The 23,072-nt window shown below is 34.6% G+C and overlaps 1 protein-coding gene across 4 annotated transcripts in view; it reads right to left on the bottom strand.

The window, feature by feature from the left end:
• The window catches only part of LOC106878084 (VPS10 domain-containing receptor SorCS3), a 1,080,069-nt gene that overhangs the window by 455,845 nt on the left and 601,152 nt on the right, over positions 1-23,072 (bottom strand). The gene's annotated exons all lie outside the window — the stretch shown is intronic.

Genomic DNA, 23,072 nt, shown 5'->3' with positions numbered 1-23,072 from the left:
CTTTCACAGTGTTCATTATGTATGATTGTGATTTATTCACAATTATTACACTCATATATATATATATATATATATATATATATATATATATATATATTATTTTGTTTAAAAGAGTTCCAACACTGTCTGTTTTTTATGTTTTATTTATATTCCTGCAGAACCAATGTGGGGTATAGAATATGGAATATACAATATATAATATAATATACAATATAAAATATAAAATAAAATAAAATAAAAATGGATGGCACCATGAAAGAAAGTATTGAATGTAGATGAAATATTGAGTGTTCAATATAAAGGATCAAATATATAAATATATAAATATATATATTTAAAGGCGACTCGAGTTTCAGGGCTATTTCCCTTCGTCATGGCCGGTATGACAGACTTTAACAGTCTGTCATACCGGCCATGACGAAGGGAAATAGCCCTGAAACTCGAGTTGCCTTTATATATTTATATTTATATATTTGATCCTTTATATTGAACACTCAATATTTCATCTACATTCAATACTTTCTTTCATGGTGCCATCCATTTTTTATTTTATTTTATTTTATATTATATATTGTATATTCCATATTCTATACCCCACATTGGTTCTGCAGGAATATAAATAAAACATAAAAAACAGACAGTGTTGGAACTCTTTTAAACAAAATAATATATTCCTCTATACACAATCATACAAAAAAACACCTTTTTTGTATTTATTTTTACTCGCATATATATATATATATATATATATATATACATATATATATATATATAGTAAATTAAAAAAACAAACAAAGAACAAACACAAAAAAACAACGCGAGGACATGGTACATGTAACGTATTAGCAGATGCTTAGGGAAGGAAAGAAAGATGGTTTAATGTTTCAAGCAAAGCTCGTCTTCAGAAACAGAGGAAGTCTAATAGAAAAGGAAAACGGAGGAAAAAAATTGTCAACGATTCACATGTGGTTACATTTTGAAATGACCAGAAGGACTCTCCCAACATTAGATGACGCATGAGGGTTTGGCAAGAAATTGCCGAACAACCACATAGATGATTAGTTTATAGTGATCAAATGTTTGTGTTCACATAAGCCCACTCCCTCCATCAATCAACATTACCTGTACAGTTGCACCATGTGCCACTTATGATAACAGAGCAACATGAAATGAAGTGCTTTGCTCAAGAACATTATGCAATGCTAGGTCTGGGAATTAAACCACGATCTTGCAATCATGAGTGCAACACCCAAACCATTAAGCCATGTGCCTTGACTATATATATATATATATATATATATATATATATATATATATATATATGTGTATGTATGTATGTGTGTATATATAAATATACATACATACATGTGTATGTATGTACACACTCACACACTTACACACAAACACATGCAAATCTTTTGTGATTATTCATGAAATAACATTGTCATTAGTATTCCACATTTATATTCAAGCATTAAGTATGCAAATAATAATTCTCATCCAATAACATTTCCTGCTGTTCACACTTTAAAATTTCCCCCATTTACATTGATCAAACATCATTATCTTCCATTAATATGTTATTAATATATTTGTATCACATTGTTTTTTCATATTTATTACTATTGCTATAGCTGTTGTTGTTGATGTTGGTGGTGTTCATTATTTCAAATTTAGAATCTACAATACTAGTCATGGAAGGTTTTAAAATGATGTACTGGCCACAGGGACATGAAAGTTTAAACACTATCACCACCACTACTACTGCTGTTTCTACTTCTCCTCTTCCTCCTCATACTCATATTACTGTAGCTGCCACTATTCCTATTACTACTACTAGTGACATTGTGCTGGGCTGCATTATGTTGTGTCAGTCTGTCTGGCTGCTAAAAAGATTCCACCCCTATTCACATACAAATGTTTAATGGAAGAAGCAGATATTCAGTTGTTTGAAAAGAAACATTACTGCAAACAATATGAAAGACGAAAACACATAAATCTGTCACCTGTCTTTGCAAAATGCATAATGAACAGTTAAAAAAAATTGTTATAATATTGTGTGTGTGTGTGTGTGTGTGTGTGTGTGTGTGTGTTTGGTAGCTGAAAAAAGAGAAAAGTGAATGGAAAGAGAAATAAGGAGTATGAAGGAAAATGGAGGGAGAGGAATTGATAAATGTAACTAAAATTAAAAGAGGATGACAATGTCATGACACTGCTTCACCTGAAGGAATGAAAAGGTACAGAAAGCTTACTGCACGACCAACAAGGCAGAAATGTAAATACAAATGTTATATGATGGCTTGCGTGTATGTTGTGTGTGTGTGTGTGTGTGTAAGTTGTAATAGTGAAATCAAATCAAATAGTAATATTTTGAAACCATTTAATATGTACATTTCAGGTTTACATAATATATAATAGGAAATGCATCCATTACATAAACCTTCCTCAGTTTAAAAAATTTTAATTCTATAACTTATATGACTAGGTACAAGTACAAAGTAACCAGTCTAGACTCCACTTGTGTGGATACTTTAACAAGAGTTTGAGCAGTTTGTTATCGGGCACCACTTCTTAGCATAACACAAAATGAATGAATGAATGAATGAATGATTGTATGTATGTATGTATGTATTATTCATTATTCTTAAATAAGAATATTATTGACAGTGACTTCGAAGTTTCAGCCAGCTAAGCCATTGTCAGACTGCAGTCAGACGATGGCTTAGCTGGTTGAAACTTCAAAGTCACTGTCAATAATATTACTGCTTAAGAATAATGAATTTGTACTCTACAAAAGTATGGAGTAACCCACCAGATTAATGTAATTTCTTTTTTTTTATTATAGTGAACATTTATTCATACAGTTGTGTTCATAATGTCAAGAATAAAATTGATTTTTAAAAATATTCTTCTTATTACTAGTTGGTTTGTAATATATTTTGTTTATTATTTATACTTTATTAATATACACAATTTCATTTAATTATTAATTTATTTTTACAACAGATAAATAACAATCGAAATTAACAAAATTCAAAAAATTATAGGATGATGTATGTGCAAAATTAGTCATAACATTTTGTTTAATAACTAATTGCAAAGCCTTTATTATCAATAACCATATTTAATTTTTGGGGTTCAGTCCCAATGTGTGGCACTTTGGGCAAGTGTCTTCCACTATAGCCTTGGGCCAACCAAAGCCTTGTGAGTGGACTTGGTAGATGGAAACTGAAAGAAGCCCATCGTATATATATGTGTGTGTGTGTGTGTGTGTGTGTGTGTGTATGTGTATATGTTTGTCCACCCAACATTGCTTAACAACCGATGTTGGCATGTTTATGTCCCCGTGACTTAGTGCTTCGGCAAAAGGGACCGATAGAATAAGTACTAGGCTTATAAAGAATAAGTCCTGGGGTCAATTTGCTTGATGAAAGGTGGTGCTCCAGTATGGCCACAGTCAAATGACTGAAACAAGTAAAAGAATAAAAGAATATAACCAGAAACAAACTTAAAACAAATTTTTTAATCAACTTTTGTCCATTCCTCATATACAATCATCCCTAAAATGTTAAGATATTTTGGGCATGTTTCCTGACTCAGGGCTTTGAAGTGGCCCCAAAGATTTTCAATTGGATTCAAGTCTGGTGATTGAGATGGCCATTGCAAAATGTTGATAATATTTTTGTCAAGCCAGGTAGTCACTAATTTTGAAATATGCTTTGGATCATTATCTTGTTGAAAGATCCAATCATTGCCAAGCTCAAATTCCTCTGCTGATGCTTGAAGATACTCGTCTAATATTTTGACATAGTCCTCCTTTTTCATCTGGTCTTTGATGGCAACTAGTCATCCTGGGCTGCATGCTGAAAAACACTCACAAAACATTAAATTTTCACAAATGATGATGTTTTGGGGTTGAAAAGCCTGCCCAGATATCTGCCAGATTGTGGCATTCTTGTTATGGCCAAAAAGTTCAATTCTGGTCTTGTGAGATCACAGAATGTTTGACCAAAACTGAACAGGATTGTTTAACATGCCTTTTGCATAGTTTATGTCCAGCTTGGTTTTTTTTTCTTGCTTGGCACCTACAGAGCCCTCATAACCACAAAGTTCTCCTCGTAGTTGATGATGAAATATTTACACTAAGCTGGCCAATCTACTTGCTGACCTTAGTTGTCCTTAGTTCACACTCTATTTGTCTCCCCAGCCTTTGAATGAGTTCATCTGACAACTTTCGCTTTCTTTTGCTCTTTGCCACACAACTGTAGGTTCAATATTTCTTAATAATTGATTGAATGGGTGGTATTTTGACAGAAAATCGTTTAGAAATCTTCCTGTATCCATCACCAAACATGTGAGCTTCTACAATGTTTCCTCTTAGATTAACACTGATCTCATTTTGCTTCAGCATTTTTGTATAGTAATTGGAATTGCAAGGAAAATATGATGACACTATTGACACGTGTCAATAATATTAAGGTTTTACTAACAATTATTAATAGTAATATATACATCAAATTTTAATTTTTAATAATATATTTAATGTTTTAAATTAATTTTTAATCAAAATAAATGATTAAACAATATGTTATGAATAATTTTGCACATGTACTCTTTTAATCATTTATTTGTTTCAGTCATTTGACTGCAGCCATACTAGAGCACCACCTTTAGTTGAAACCAACCCCAGGACTCATTCTTTGAAAGCCTAGTACTGATTCTACTGGTCACTTTTGAATTTGAATTTCGTTATTCATTGTAAAACTAAATGGATAATTAAATGAAATTGTGTATATTAACAAAGTATAAACAATATACAAAAAATATTACAAACCAATGAGCAATAAGAAGAATATTTAAAAAATTTAATTTTATTCTAGATGTTATGAATATTTATGAACACCACTGTACACATACACACACACACACACACACACACACACATAAATTTAAGTCACAATATATGGATTCAAGTAATTCATTAGTACTCATAGAAAAACTTTTAGATGTATCATTCTACAAAACATATAGAATATATAGTACAATACAAGAGAAAACCATGAGGAGTGTATAAAGTCATAAATGACAGAGAAATGGTTTGATGAAAGTTTGAGTTTCCCAGCAACGGAATTTTTTGTTTCGTGGGGTTTTTTTTTTTTCCAGGTTATTTCACATTCTTTCAACGAATGTGACATTGAAAGCATGCGTAAATGGCTCCTTTCCCCAAAAGAGGAAAGATATGGCTGCTACTTCTTGCATGCCCTGCAAACACGTAACAGGTATTTCAAGTCCTTTTTCACAAATAGTTGTTCCGTTGTAGCAGGGTGTGCTAGAAATAGTAGCCAAATCTTTGGAGGCAAGATATGTTCAATGTACTTGAAAAAAACTATTCTTTTATTCTTTTACTTGTTTCAGTTATTTGACTGTGGCTAAGCTGGAGCACCACCTTTAGTCGAGCAAATCGACCCCAGAACTTATTCTTTGTAAGCCTAGTATTTATTCTATCAGTCTCTTTTGCCGAAACACTAAGTTACGAGGATGAAAACATACTAACATCGGTTGTCAAGCGATGTTGGGTGGACAAACACAGGCACACACACACACATATATATATACATAGAACGGGCTTCTTTCAGTTTCCGTCTACCAAATTCATTCACAAGGCTTTGGTCGGCCCAAGGCTATAGTAGAAGACACTTGCCCAAAGTGCCACACACTAAACCTGGAACCATGTGGTTGGTAAGCAAGCTACTTACCACACAGCCACTTCTGCGCCTATGGAAAAAATTATTCCACACTGAGGTTACAAATGATTTATCTTTTATGAAATATTTACCATATTTTTGAAGTCATTTTCACTTTAAAATATTTTTTTTAAATGCCAAAAAAACTTTTGTAATGGTATTCATTTGAAAATAATTTTAAAAAACATTAAAATATTGTCTGTTTAAAGAAAGCTAAAATATAAATACTGTATAAAACAAATCGTATGTTTTTGTTTTCAAGTCACTGTATCTAATTGAAAGGTAAGGTTTTTCCTTTCAGGACAAAGTTATTTTTGGAATATTTTCCCATTATGCACTGTTTTGAGTATTTATACTTTGAAAACCCCCAATATTTCCACAACCACTTGTCTGATTTACATGAAATTTGTTTTATTCATAGTATTTTCCTATAATGTGCCAGTTTGGCTGAGTAACATTACAAGCAAGCAAGATTCAAGCTGACTTTTAATGTATTCCTTCCCTTCCTTCCTATAGATAAGAAAAATTCTAATATCATCACAAATTGTTTTGTAACTTAAAAACATGTAAACAATTTATATTATCATATTTAACAAAGACTTTCTTTCACTTTCTTTGAAGGATCTTTTGCATTTTGCATTAATGTAGGTATGTAAGTAATTTATTTATTATTAAATATAATATAAACTATTTATATGGTTTTAAGTTATGAAAAATTTATCATGATATTAGAATTTTTTTATTCTTAAATAAAATTTCATCAAACTATTTCTCTGTCATTTATGACTTAATATATATATATATATATATATATATATATATATATATATATATATATGTGTGTGTGTGTGTGTGTGTGAAATATATATATATATATATATATGTGTGAAATTTTTTCTTGACATTCATTCCTGAAGAATGTATAAAGCTATAATTAATAGCATGTAAATGTTGGGTTGAAAATCCCTTTTGGATAGAAAAAGTCAAAGACTGTCTGTAGGACTTGAATCCACATCTCGTACATATGACAGGCTTTCTACCACTGTATCAAAGCAAACCTACTAATTTGTCTATCCATTATAGAAACTTTATTCTTATGCTGTAACCTGTACTGGCTTACATTAAGCCAAAGGACCTGTTACCTTCAGGCAAGTGATTGCTGAGATCTTCTTTCCAGATGCTGAACACATCCCAACAACTTCCCTCTTAGGCTTCCCAGGTTCAAATCCTCAGAACAGCTACAATCAATGTTGATACAATGAAAGGTAGGCCTGGTGATATTGTTGAAATGGTTGAGTTGAGGTGTGTACGTATGTGCTGTGAGCAAGAGTTACAATGGAGAGGAGACTCAGCTAGACTGCTCATGGGCAAGAGACATAGAGACTAGTTCTAGGTGGGAAGCAATGATGGCTTAGGAGACATAGGTATTCGTTTGGCAGAGAAATGGGTGGATAAGATAACTGAGGTAATCAGGGTGCATGATTGGATTATTAAGTTAAGATTAGTCCTGTTTAATATTACAGTGTCATTCATTTCTGCATATGCTCCACATTTCAGACTTAGAGATATTCAGAAGGACCATTTCTATAAATCCCTTCTGCAAACTACCTCAACAATGATAGACAATGATGTCGTCATTGTGATTGGGGACTTCAATGGCCATGCTGGAAAACACTTCAATAGAGGCTATGACTCCGGAAACGACTTAATTGGTTTGCAACACTTACTTTAGAAAACCCACTAGCCACGTTAACTACACCCTCATCAGAAACAGTGACAGGCATATGCTTATGAATGGAACATCTTTCCCAGGTGGAGAACGTACAACTCAACATAGGTTAATGGTTGACTTTGAACTTAAGGCTAGAAGGATCCCAAACACAGACTGATATGGAAAAAGAGGTTATGGAAGCCCAAGGATCCTTCAAATGGGCAGAGTTTCAAAGATGTCCTTAATGAAGCCTTTGATGAGAAGCCTTTAATGAGAAGACAACTATATCTAGCTCGGGTAGAAGCAGAAAGAAGGTTTGTCAATGTCTAACAGCATGAAAATCAGAGACTTGAGGTGTTCTGGATTGCCAGACAGTGTGGAAGAAAAGTGTTTATGGACAGATAATGGTATGTTTGCTTTAGTGATCCTGAAAAGGTGTGGAAGAGCTATTACAAAAGACTATTAAATGTGGAGAATGAATGGGGAAAAGGGAGTCTTCCTCATGTGAACCCAACAGAAGGACCAGCTATCCTAGTTGACAGCAACATAAAAGCTAAGGCAGTTAAAGATATGAAGACAGGGAAGGCCCCTGGTCCATCAGGAGTCAATGCTGAAATACTTTAGATATCTGGTAGATACAATCTAGTCATCCATACATTAATCAAGTTATTCAGGAAGATGTAATCCCCAGTGGATGGTGTAGCAGCATCATAGTCAGCTGCTACAAGGGTAAAGGAGCTGATAGAGGCATCAAATTGCTGGAACAGATGAGTAATAGCTCAGTTAATTTGGAACAGAATTAGACTAGATGAAATGCAGTTTGGCTTTGTCTTGGGGAGAAGCACCATGGATGTTATTTTCATAGTCAGGCAACTGCAAGGGAAGTATTTAGCTATGAAAAAGACATTGTACTTGGCATTTAGAGAAAGCCTTCCACAGAGTACCTTGCTCTATGATATGGTGGTCTCTGAGGAAGTTAGAGATAGACAAATGGGTAGTGAAAGCAGTACAGGCCATATACAGGAGGGTGCTGTTAGTAAGGTAAGAGTTAGCCATGGGTACAGTGATGAATTTAGTGTACAGTAGGTGTCCACCAAGGTCGGTCCTCAGCTCTCTCCTATTCATCATCACCATCCAGGCCACAACAGAGGAATTTTAAGACTGGAAGTCCTTTGGAACTATTATATGCTGATGAGCTTGCCCTTAAAGCAGAATCTGTAACAGAATTAGAAAAGAAATTCCAGGTGTGGAAACAGAAGAGTCTTTAAGTAAACCTAGCAAAGACTAAGGTCCTAGTAGCAAGAGAGCAAACAGGACCCTTCACCCTTCAGGTAAATGGTGCTGCTTGATATGTGGGAAGGGTGTAAGCAGAAATTCCATTTGGTGTACCCAGTGAAAGCTATGGACACACAAGAGGTGCAGTGGAATAGTAGGAAGGTTAAAAGAGATGGTAGTGTTTGTATGTGGAAGATGTATGGCAGCCATAAAGACCACAGATACAAGGGAAACGGCTTTCCTTAAATGCCCAGTGGTTCTCTGGAAGTTGTAGATAATTTTTGTTATCTAGGCAACCTAATTGGCAGTGGAGGAGATTGTATGAAATGTTATACTGTTTTAATGCAAATGAAAAGAATTACATATTACATATTGACAGTTGTGGGGAGCAATGCTACATTGGAAGAGAGACACACAGAGATATACATTCATGTATGTCAGACGTCACATATGTATATGTATGTGTAGAAGTGAGTGTGCATGTTGAATAACGTCTCTAACGTGGAAACACACAGATACACACACACACACACACACACACACACACACACAGACACACACTCATACACTCACAGACACAGACAGTCATATACAAAATGTGACGTCGAACACGGAAATGCACATACACTAACAGACACATACACATTCATACACTCACACACATACACTGACAGACACATACACACTCATATACAAAATGTGACGTTGTTGTCATCGTTGTTGTTGTGGTATAAAATGTCCTCCACTAGATTTAACTAGAGAAAGATTATCTCTATAAAATGTTATATTGATTTAATCAAAATGAAATGAAAACATTACATGTTGACACTCATGGGGTGTGATACTATGACCATGTAAAATTTGATTTGATTTGGTGGAAATGTTTGATATATATAGATTAACCAAACAGAAGCACATGTAGTGCTAATTTAACAGTAAATGCTACAATAATTGATATTAGCTAAAGTTCTTAATATACATGTGCTTATATTAAGCACATGCATTAAATATTAATTTAAGGGCTAATATGTAACAGTAAATACCTTGCAACTACTGCAATAATAGTTAACTGGTACTTGAACAATAAATGTGTATTTTTCTATACCTTGGACTTAAAATTAAAAGTGAAAGAATAAAAGTAAAACAATATTCACTTTTGATACGTAATACTGAACCAGTCTAAAAGATTGCTCTGGGCCTGTATTAGGCAAGAAGTCGAAAATTTACTTTGGCCCATGACACTCCATGGAGCCTAAGTAATGCATGTGGAAAATTTGAATGAAATCAGTTGGGTAATTCTCGAGTTTTAGGGATTCATACACACATTCTCAGTTTTATATATATATATATATATATATATATATATATATATATATATATATATATATATATATATATATATATATTTATATATATATATGTTTTTTGCCCTATCGATTTAATCCATCAATCCTTGTAATTTTACTCTGAATATTATATTTAAACTTCATCACTTAGGTAATTAACTTAATTTTTCTTTAATTTGTTAGCTACAATTTGAATGTATCCTAATGCAGTTGACTTATTCTTATTTTTATTCATTTTTTATTTATATTTTTGATAGCAGCAATTTGAATGTAACCTAAAATAATTTATATATATATATATATATATATATATATATATATTATTTTGTTTAAAAGAGTTCCAACACCGTCTGTTTTTTATGTTTTATTTATATAATAAAAGTTTGATTATATTTCCATTCCATAAACTTTACAACCGGAATGAAATTGAAAGAAAATGCAAAGAAAAGGACTTTATTAAGAAATTCAAACCCACTCTTAACAAACAATGATTAAATCCATCTTACTTGGGGTTTAAAAATCTTATCCCTGTAACCAAAACACAAAAAATCTCTCAGATATCATCATTTCTATAAATAGATTTGGCATCATTTCTAAGAACAGCCAAACACCTACTGGGGTTTAAAAATCTTATCCCTACAACCCACACAAAACAATAAATTAAAATATCATCATTTCTAAAAATAGATTTGACATCAATTCTAAAAATAGCCAAACACCTACTGCTGCTGTCCAAAGGAATTGGTATAAAAGACAGAAAACCAGCCAACTTATTACAGTCTGTTAAAGTCTGTCATACGGGCCATGACGAAGGGAAATAGCCCTGAAACTCGAGTCGCCTTTATATATTTATATTTATATATTTGATCCTTTATATTGAACACTCAATATTTCATCTACATTCAATACTTTCTTTCATGGTGCCATCCATTTTTATTTTATTTTATTTTATATTATATATTGTATATTCCATATTCTATACCCCACATTGGTTCTGCAGGAATATAAATAAAACATAAAAAACAGACAGTGTTGGAACTCTTTTAAACAAAATAATATATTCCTCTATACACAACCATACAAAAAAACCACCTTTTTTGTATTTATTTTTACTCGCATATATATATATATATATATATATATATATATATATATATATATATATATATATATATATATATATATTGCTTATTATTTCTTATTTTTTACAATTTATTTTCTCTAATCTATGGGGCTTACATAACCATATAAGATCTTTTTACTTCTAAATCTTAACTTAATTTAATGTCTTGTTTAGATTATGTATAGTCGAGGTGATTGTATTATATTATACATAAACATTATTTATTAGATTTACTTCTATTTGACCATTAACTTGTGTAAAAAAATAAATTTTTTATATTTTTAATATCTGACGGTTTTTTCTTCGGTCTTGGTTTTTTTATTTACTTTCATAAGTCCAATGGTTTTCTTTTAAATGTACAGCATCCCGTACTTTTTCGCTATCTAACTTCATAGGATAACATCATAACTTACCATCACTTCTCATTTACTCTGCCTTTTAACGGTTTCAAGACCGATATGCTATACAGTTTCATTAGGTATCATGTCTTTTCAACTTGTTTATTTACATGTAATTCTAGGACAACTATGAATGTTGTCTATTTTTACTGTCTGATATGAATTAATCTGACCCTGAAGAGATACAATATTCCATATTTTATAATATGCATGAATTCGTCTGGATATTGCATCGAAATGTTCATAGGTCATAATAAAGTTTTTACAATGGATCATCTTTTAGCTCTTATTTAAATCGATATACATACAAAAACTCACATGTGAGAATTTTGCTATATTTGATAACAGATACAATATTTTTACCAAATTTTGGTATAAATCTATAAATACACACATATATATATATATATATATATATATATATATATATATATATATAAATAGATGTGTGTATATATATATATATATATATATATATATATATATATATGAACATAATTAAAGAATAAAATCATTAAAATTAATAAATTTTATCAATGGCCAGTATATAAAAAATAACCTTTTAGGTAAAATACATATATATAAAGATATGTAATTGTATAGGATACAATTATACTTAAGGGCACAGAAGCTACTATGTCTCTATGATGAAAATAGATGTCAAAAACATCGAGCCACTGCAAATCTTCACTATATATACACAGGTTGAAAGCGGGAAAGTGGACTGATTTAAAATTCAAAAATAATTCAGATAGTTTTGGATTGATCAATTTCTGGATTAGTTCAATGACGTTTCCTTCATCAGCAAAACATAGTGAGTGGAATAAATGAAAATATTTATATATACCCACAGAAAATCACATGCAAAATGCAAGTACACATTATTATTCACAAATATATAATTATATATCTCTATATAAGTCAATGTCAATGTCAATGTGAATACCCGTCAGAGTGTAAGTATCTTGAGAGAAAAGCTGAACATTAGAAGCATCAGTTGTGGCGTGCAAGAGAGACGATTGCACTGGTATGGACATGTGGTGAGAATGGAGGAGGATAGCTGCGTGAAAAAGTGCCACACCCTAACAGTTGAGGGAACCCGTGGAAGAGGTAGGCCCAGGAAGACCTGGGCTGAGGTGGTGAGGCAAGACCTTCGTACATTGGGCCTCACCGAGGCGATGACTACGGACCAAGACCTTTGGAAATGGGCTGTGCGTGAGAAGACCCGGCAAGCCAAGTAAGATCGTTGCCAGTGCCCCTGGACTGGTTCTTGTGCGGGTGGCACATGAGATGCACCATTTTGAGCGTGGCCGTTGCCAGTACCGCCTGACTGGCTCCTGTAGGATTTTCGAGCGAGATCGTTGCCAGTGCCCCTGGACTGGCTTGTGCGGGTGGCACATAAAAGACACCATTTCGAGCGTGGCCGTTTTCGTGCGGGTGACACGTAAAAGCACCCACTACACTCTCTGAGTGGTTGGCGTTAGGAAGGGCATCCAGCTGTAGAAACTCTGCCAAATCAGACTGGAGCCTGGTGTTGCCATCCGGTTTCACCAGTCCTCAGTCAAATCGTCCAACCCATGCTAGCATGGAAAGCGGACGTTAAACGATGATGATGATGATGAAGTATTTTACCTAAAAGGTTATTTTTTTATATGCTGGCCATTGATAAAATTCATTAACTTTAATGATCTTATATTTTAATTATGTTTAAGTGTATCCCATTTACGGCGGGTCAGTTCATTTACTTTTGTACTATTCTGACTAAATAACACATGTTGATGTGGACTAAGAAAAGTCGATGTATATATATTTGTGAATATCTATGTGTACTCACATTTGCTTGTGCTTTTCTGTGTATAAATATTTTCATTTATTTCACTCAGTATGTTTTGTTGATGAAGGAAAAATTATTAAACTAATCCAGAAATTGATCAATCCAAAACTATCTGAATTACTTTTGAATTTTAAATCAGTCTGCTTTCCTCACTTTCAACCTGTGTATATGTAGTGAAGATTTGTAGTGACTGGATGCATTTGACATCTATTTTCAGCATATAGGTAAGGTAGCTTCCATGTCCTTAAGTATAATAGTATCCTATACAATTCTCTCTCTCTCTCTCTCTCTCTCTCTCTCTCTCTCTATATATATATATATATATATATATATATATATACATGATGGTCTTTAATAAATATTAAGTACATTTATGATGTATATTAGGAAAGAAGAAAAAGTAGTTTGGTATGTAGTAGCCTTGTGTATATAGAACAACAAATCCAATAACTAATACAAGTGCAATGAAGGTTGCATCAAATAGCTACTGTCAGAGCCAACAAATGTTAGAGATAGGAACCAGGTCTCCTTCAAATTACATATCAGTATTTTAAAAGTGGCAAGACACATTGAATAATGTAGTCTTAGATGAAATGTGTCTGAAAACGAAAAAGGTGGTATGATTACAGCAGGAATGCTTTTGATCACAAATATGCTAAATCAGAGTTGTGCGTTAAACATTAACAACATCAAAATATAAAATTTCTCCTAAAAACCTTCATCAAAATTATCCTGAGAATATCTGTTGTTATTGAAACCTGATTCTAAGATCTTGTTTGAAAATGAAACAAAAAAATTTTAGAGATGAATTTCCTAAAGGTCTGCAATATCATGAAAACATTTCTGCTTTTATTCTATTATTTCATTATTATAATCATTACAGTCTTTTTCATATCCACCTCCCTTCTCAGTTTTGGATGAGAGGGAAAGTGTAATATTCACAATAAATTTTTCTTTTTCTTCATTCACACAAAAATCCTGTGGTTCTTCCTGCTATCATTTCTGAGGTCAAACACACAGATGAGAATTAATTATATATTTTTTGTGTGTTATTTTTATATTTTCATTTAATATGTCTAAGTGAATGAGTGTGAATGCATGTGTATGTATGCTTGTGTATGTGTAAGTGCATGAGTGTTTTCATGTTTTACTGTCCAAACTATGCCAGCACAAAAATCAAAATACAAACATTAAAATTACTGAAAGAATTTAACTATTTTTATTCCCTAGTTGCCTTCTGTACATTTCTATATTCCACATCTTTTGTTTACTAACTAAGAATACCATCAATGCATACATAATACTACTAACTCATAACTCCAATACACAGACAGACAAAGCATAATGTACCGTCAACACACACTCATGCACACACATAAAATACAGAAACAAGTATAACAACTGCAGACAAAAAGAGGATTTAACAAGAATAATGATGATGATATTGGTGGTAATTATAGTGAAATGTTGATTGTCATTGGGATGATAATATAATGGTGAGGAAGAAGAAAATAATGATGATAGTAATGATGAAGAGAATGATTCTGATGGTAAGGATAATGAGGGGAATGATGACGATGGTAGTGACGAAGAGAATGATGATGATGATAATGAAGGGAATGATGACAATGGTCATGATAAAGAGAATAATGATGATGGTGATAATGAAGAGAATGATAACAATGATGATGATGATGGTAATGATAGTAAAGAGAATGATAATGATGGTGAGGATGAAGAGAATGAAGACGATAGTAATGATAATAAAAAGATAGTAATGATGGGGATGATGAAGAGAATGATGATGATGATAGTAATAATAACAAAAGCACCCAGAGAGTACAAACCGTCACCAAGGCAATGCCAGTGTCCTCTTGATGATTAGTCAGAGATGATTTTTAAAATGAGAATATCTGAAATAAACTCAACTGCTCTAACAAATGAGAATACAGAAAATGAACCCGACTGCTCTCAAAAATTAAGTAAAAAAAAACGGTAAAATAATCCAGAATCCTTGTCCAGTACCTGATCAATCACAATGGTTGTCATGAAATGTAAAGGTAAGTGTGTGGGCTGTGTTTGTAATGTTGTGTGTGTTATCTGCAGTGGTAACAAGGACAGTTTTCTCTATGAAGGCCTTTTTTAGTCTATCCACTGATATAGTATCTTTATGACCATTAAGGTCTATAGTGAAAAATTTAGCATTGCGTGAAAGAAAATGGAAAGGACCTACATGAGTCCAAGGAGTAAAGCTTCCTTCAAGGTAGAACTAGAAAGACAATTGTCAGGTAGGTAAGAGGTTTTAAACAGGAGCAATATATTCAAAATTGGTAAAACTAAAAATTGTCGAAGATAAATTAAATTTATTATTGTTCCTAAATATGTTAGTGTTATTTAATGTCTGAACAGTTTTGCTGCTGTTTGTTTATGTAGTTTGATTTCTCTTTATCCATCAGTTTCTATTAAGATAGAGACGTGAGTAAAATTAATAATAGAGAAACGAAAATAACATTTTAGAAACAGTAATGTTGCCATAACTTATGTGGAAACCATGAGCATGCTTTTAAGGGAGATAATCAGAGAAGGACTTGAAAGTGAACGTAAGATCATAATACTTTGTGTAAAGTAAATATAACAAATAATCCAGAATCCTTGTGTGGTACCAGATCGATCCCAAAATCTAATCAGTTAGTGCCAGTCACGAGGACAAACATCCCTGAAAGTTTCATCCAAATCCATCCAGCGGTTCTTGAGATATCTTGTCCATGGACAAACAAACAAACACGACTGAAAACAATACCTCCACCATCGCTAAGGCAGAGGTAATAAAGAGAATGATGATGAAAGTGATAATGAAGAGAATGATAACGATAGTGATGATAATGTTGAAGATGGGGTTAATGGTAAGGATGAAGATGATTATGATGATAGTGAAGTCTTATATGATAAATTTTACTGATGCTAAAACTCTGTCTATGGCTAACTGAGAAACATGGGCAACCCTTGCTAGTGATTGTGACGATGGAAGCTGTGATGGTCTGATGGAGGTGATGGTTGATGGTAGTTGTTGAAATATGGTTTGAGTAATGGTGTGATGGCATACATGTCATGATGGGGCACGTATAGGCTCCATCATATGTATTTGAATTGTGTATGTGAAGTATCTATACATTTGTGTTTATGCTAAAAAAAAAAATGCTTAAAAGACAAAGCAAAAGATTAGACAACAAGAACAACAAAGCATTGTAAGAACTAATTCCTTCAGAAACCTTAAGAAAACAACCAATGAAGTTGTGGATAAAAACAAGAATTTCCAGCAAAATATTTGTTCCAGATCTTTTAGACAAATCTAGAAAACATAGCAGGAAGCAAAGTGCAAGAAATTCTCATTTGGATGTCATTTGTTGGAAATTTCTATTCGTTTCTGATTGAGATAAATGACACACACAGTTGCAGGTAGGATTTGAAAATATTCTACAATGTCACTGTAATGAATAGATTCAACAAGAAATCTTACTTTTTAAGAAACCACCTCTGTTTTTCATTGTTTTATATGAACGGGTTCTAAAACATGACCAACACAAAAGCTGAGAGGTCAGACATGTCTTTCTGAATACATCATTTGATGACAATAGAAACATAAATCATTCAGTTGATTACTACCATCATTAAAATGATATTGCTGGTAATAATAATAATAATAATAATAATAATAATAATAATAACAATCTGGTGTGTTTATTTTGATGGCCTACCAATGTATACAGTGAGTTTCTCTGCCCTAGGTGTCAGGAAGACACTCGGAAAGAAAATGGAAACTAAATTGAAAGAAGATGATGATGATAATAATAATAACAATAATAATAATAATAGACCGCTTTGCCATGAAGCAAAGAAAGTTAGTTAAAAATTTCCTCTTCCTCTTTTTTTATTTATCTTCTCAGAATATTACTATCTAGCTAGATTTATACTGAACTGGAGCTACTGTAATGAAAAGATCACTTTGCCATGAGGTTGGTGCGACCACCGTCCCATCCCCACCACCTCTTCTTCATATTCAAACTGAGAGAAAGGGAATTTTTTTTTTTTTTTATGAACTCGTACGAGGCAACGGCCACACCTAAGAAGCAGAAGCAATCATAATACCTGAACACTCCTTCTAGGAGATGGAAACTCCAAAAATTAAACCAAGATTACAGGAATCTTACATCCTAGGCTGGAGATCCTGTCAGTGATGGTGTAAGGGGGAAAAAAATACTGGTGGTTGTGCAACCTAAAATTCACTAACCCTCATCATGAGAGCTGAAATGTCAAATAAAAATAGAAATTAGAATGGCATGAATGAGGCTGGAACATCTTGTGAAGATCTCTCACCCAGTGATAAAGTACCTGCTAGGAGATATACAAAAAGAATGCACAAGGCACAGAGCAACAGCGGCCTATTTGAATTAAGTGAGCAAAATCTGTGTGACCAAGCTAGAGCCATCAGAAAGTATGAATGGTTATCTCCAGTTGAACTAGAAAGCATTAACAGACGGGTGCTTAGGTATAGTAAGACCAGCAGTGAACGGAAGGATGAGAAAGAGAATGCAGATAGGGAAACTATGGCAGTGGAGTTAAAGGAAAAAAATGAGCATGAGGCTATGATTATTGATCGGGAAAGCAATGAGAGAACCGAGGAACAAATATCCATTTTAAATGACATCATTGATATTTGGACTTCTGATGAACAGAGCTTTCATGCAAGGTTTAAAAAAGTAGACAGAAAGAAACTCAATGAATGAGTCAGGAAGATAAATGATATCACTGGTGATATCAAGACTGATAACATCACAGACACCAGCAATCTGATAAATGCAATCTTGATCTTTATAGCCTGGAAGTTAGGTTTGAAAGCCAAAAGTAAATGACAACATAACCTGAAAGAACCATGATGGAAAAAGAGAATAACGCAGTCTATTAATGAGGCCATAAAGCATATTGATATTCTGGAATAGAAAAAGAGAAATGAAGTTCAGTGAGAGAAATATGTTGAGCTAGAGAGGAAGTCTAGGGTGAAGAGAAAGGAAATCAATGTTGTGATTGAGGTATTAAAACAGAGGTTGAAAGCTAAAGCACATAATCTAAAGAGATATGAACAGAGAATTGAGCAGTACAGATTAAACAGACTTTTTGAACAAAATCAGAAACGAGTCTATCAGGAACTGGGTCGGAAGGAAAAAGGTGAAAAAGCAGTGCCGGATGCTGAAGAAAGTAAAAGATTCTGATCAAACATATGGTCTCAGGAAAAACAACATGAAACTGAAGCAGAGTGGTTAAAGACACTCAAAGAGGAGAATGGAGAGTATCAGCAGGATGATCTGAGAGTAACTAAGGAGATGATTAAAGATCAGAGCAGGAAAATTCCTAACTGGAAAGTGCCTGGCCCAGATGGGGTTCAGGGCGTTTGGCTTAATAACTTGACAGCTCTGCATAGGAGAATTGTGAGACAGCTGGACGAAATACTGAATAGTGACATTCAAGTACCAGCCTGGATGGCAAAAGGAAGAATGGTACTATGCCAGAAGGAACCAAGTAAAGGGAATGCAGTTAGAAATTCCTAACCAATATATCTTGTTTACCACTGATGTGGAAACTGATGACAGGCATCATATCAAAGAGCATCTATAAGTACCAAGATGAGAATGATCTACTAGCAGTGGAACAAAAGGGGTGTAGACATAAGAGCAGGGGAATGAAGGATCAATTACTAATCAATAAGACTATCCTGGCTGATTGCAAGAAGAGATGCAAAAATTTGGCAAGTATAAAAATTTTGGCAAAGATATAAGTATCTGGGTATCATTGAAAGAGATAAGATGAATGAACACAAGATGAAAGAAATGTACAGGAAAGAGTATTTGAGGAGAACTTGGTTTGTGCTCCAATTGAAGCTAAATGGCCGCTTTAAGATTAGAACAATTAACACATGGGCTGTTGCTTTGATGAGATATGGGGTAGGAATATTATCTTGGAAGAAGCATGAATTACAAGAGATAGACTGGAGAACATGTAAATTAATGAGAATGAACAAGGAACTACAACGCATGAATGATGTATCAAGATTTATGTAAAGAGGAGGGAAGGAGGACAAGGATAAGTGTTGTGAAAGTTGTGTAAGGGAAGAGGAGAATAGCCTGGCTTGGTATATCAAGGGGAGTAAAGAAGAAATGATTGAAGCAGTGAAAATGTAGGGAACCTTAAAAGTGAACGAAGCGGTAGATCCAATACAATTTAAGAAAGACAAGAGAGAGCAGATGAAGAAAATTTGGTAGGACAAGAAAATGCACAGTCAATTCTTGAAGAATAAAGATGAGATTGATTGGAATAGAACCTGGCAATGGCTGCAGAAAGGAGACTTAAAAGGGCCCACTGAAGCATTAGTGTGCAGTGCTCAAGAACAAGCTCTCAGAACAAACTACTCCAAATATCACAGTGTAGGATGTGCTCTGAGAAGGGAGAAAGTATAAACCATATTGTTAGTAAGTGCTGTAAGCTTGCACAACATGAATATAAAAGGAGATACAACAATGTGGCCAGATATGTCCACTGGATGTTGTGCAGTAAAGCAAACTGCAAGTGAGCCAAACAATGGTATGAACTTGAGCCAGAGGGAGTAATGGAAAAAGAACATTACAAAATACTCTGGGATTTTAATATGCAGTGCGACCAAGTGATAGAGGTGAGATGATCAGATATCATGCTCATCCATAAAGATGAAAAAGAAGTAAAGATAATAGATATTGCAATACCACGCGATTTGAAGGTGAAATATAAGGAAACAGAAAAGACTGAGAAATACCAGCCACTGTGGGAGGAAATAGGAAAGTTATGGGGCATGAGGCAAGTAGTAGTGATACTGGTGGTAACTGGAGCATTAGGGGCAGTTTCCAAGGGCTTTGAAAAACATATTAAGAATACTGGAGATGCTGTCAGGCTTGAGGTGATCCAAAAAATAGCATTGTTGGGTACAGCTCACACTCTTTGAGTCACAGGAGAAAGAACTACTTGAAACCTTTGGTGATTTGTTGTTGCCTGATTTCAAGTAAAGAATAACCAGTAATTAAGAACTACCCAAGAGTCTTTCATAGTAGTGATCATAATGATAATAATAATAGATAAAAATGTCACTACCCTTTGGGATTTTCCAGTCAACACTGACAGAACGATCAAGGATAATCAACCAGACATAATTATCAAAGACAGGGAAGAAAATACTTGTACACTAATAGATGTAAGTGTCCCCACTGATAAAAATATATCTGTCAAGGAATTTGACAAATAAAGTAAATATAAGGACCTGGAAATTGAAATATAAATGATGTGGTATCTTAGAGCAACAACTATTCCTGTTATTGTAGGTGTTCTAGGTATGAGGAACATCTGAACAACATTCCAGGAGAACCATGTCTCAGAGAAATCCAAAAGATGGTGCTGACAAGTACTGCCCATATCCTTAGAAAAACCCTATCAATTTAGATGGCTGTGTTGTATTACATGAAAATATTTCACTACTGTCCCTTCCACTTTTCCACCACAAGCTTTCAGTCATACTGTAACATCTCTTATCCTTCACTCGTCCTAGGACACTGAGTGTGTCTTGGTGAGTGATTGTAACAGACATGCAGATTAAAAGTAAATAACGATAATAATTATAATAATAATAGTTTCAAATTTTAGCACAAATTTTAGCAAGTTTGGGGAAGCAGGCTAATCAGTTACATCGACCTCAGTACTCAGCTGGTACTTATTTTATCAACTCCTAAAAATGGAGGAAAGGCAAAGTCAACCACAGAGGAATTTGATCTCTGAATGTTAAGATGGACAAAATGCTGCTAACCATCTTAATAATAATGATCATCATCATCGTCGTTTAATGTCTGCTTTCCATGCTTGCATGGGATGGACGGTTTGACTGAGGACTGGAGAGCCAGAAGGCTGCACCAGACTCCAGTCTGATCTGGCAACGTTTCTACATCTGGATGCCCTTCCTAAAGCTAACAACTCCAAGAGTGTAGTGGATGCTTTTACGTGCCACTGGCACGATGGCCAGTCAGGCGGTACTGGCAATGACCATGCTCAAAAGGTGTTTTTCACATGCCACCTGCACAGGAGCCAGTCCAGCGGCAATGGCAACGACCACGCTTGAATGTTGTTTTTCACATGTCACCGGCACATGTGCCAGTAAGGCGATGCTAGCAATAGTCACGTTTGAATGGTGCTTTTTATGTGTCACCAGCATGGGAGCCAGTCAGTGGCAGTGGCAGTGATCACACTCGGTTGGTGCTGTTAATGTTCCACTGGCATGAGTGTCAATCAAGCAGTACTGTCTTCAGCCACATCAGCGATTTTGATTTCACTTACCTCAACAGCTTTTCACAAGGGCATTGATAAGTGGACTGGTTATACACCACTGGCATAGATGGTCTCACTTGGCTTGTCAGGTCTTCTCAAGCAAAGCATATCTCCAAAGGTCTTGGTCACTAGCCATTGCCTCGGTAAGGTCCAATGTTCAAAGGTCATGCTTCACCACCTCGTCCCAGGTCTTCCTGGGTCTACCTCTTCCACAGGTTCCCTCAACCGCTAGGGTGTGACACTTTTTCACACAGCTGTCCTCATCCATTCGCAACACATGACCATACCAGCATAGTTGTCTCTGTTGCACACCATATTTAATGCTTCTTAAGTCCAACTTTTCTCTCAGGGCACTTACACTCTGTTGTATATGCACACTGACATTACACATCTAGCGGAGCATACTCGCTTCATTCCTGGCAAGCTTACACATGTCCTCAGCAGTCAAGGCCCATGTTTCCCTGCCATGTAGCATGGCTGTTTGTACACATGCGTCATACAGTCTGCCTTTTACTCTGAGCGAGAGGCCCTTTGTCACCAGCAGAGGTAGGAGCTCTCTGAACTTTGCCCAGGCTATTTTTATTCTAGCAGCTACACTTTCAGAGCATCCACCCCCACTACTGACTTGGTCACCTAGGTAACGGAAGCTAACAACTTCTTCTAGTTTTTCTCCCTGGAATGTGACAGAAGTTGTTCTCTGCACATTTTCAGTGTTTATTGCACCTGAGCATTTGCCACATACAAAAACTATCTTCCCAGTTAGCCTTCCTTTGATATTGCTGCACCTATGATGTGTCCATAGCTTACACTGAGTACAACTTATGGAGTTTCTACACCTCTTCTACAGATTGAACAGTGCTATCTACCTGAAGGGATTTGTGGTTTGTCTGCCTTCCTACTTATTAAGACTTTGGTTTTTAGCTAGGTTGACTCTAAGGCCCTTCAATTCTAATCCTTGCTTCCACACCTGAAACTTTTCCTCTAGTTCTGATAGTGACTCAGCAATTAGAGCAAGGTCATCAGCATAGAGGGGGTCCCAGGGGCATCCTGTCTTGAATTCCTCTATTATTGCCTGGAGGACTATGATGAATAAGTGGCAGCTGAGGACTGATCCTTGGTGGTCCCCTACCCCTACCCCTACCCAGAATTCTTCACTGTACTCGTTGCCAACCCTTACCTGTACATGGCTTGCGCAGCTCTCACTAACCATTCATCTATCCCTAGTTTCCTCATTGACCACCAGATAA

The sequence above is a fragment of the Octopus bimaculoides genome, chromosome 14 (genome assembly GCF_046866305.1).
Source record: "Octopus bimaculoides isolate indiv1 chromosome 14, ASM4686630v1, whole genome shotgun sequence".
NCBI classification, from domain to species: domain Eukaryota; kingdom Metazoa; phylum Mollusca; class Cephalopoda; order Octopoda; family Octopodidae; genus Octopus; species Octopus bimaculoides.
The sequence above is the reverse complement of the archived record's forward strand: the minus strand, read 5'-3'. Positions and strand labels throughout refer to the sequence as shown.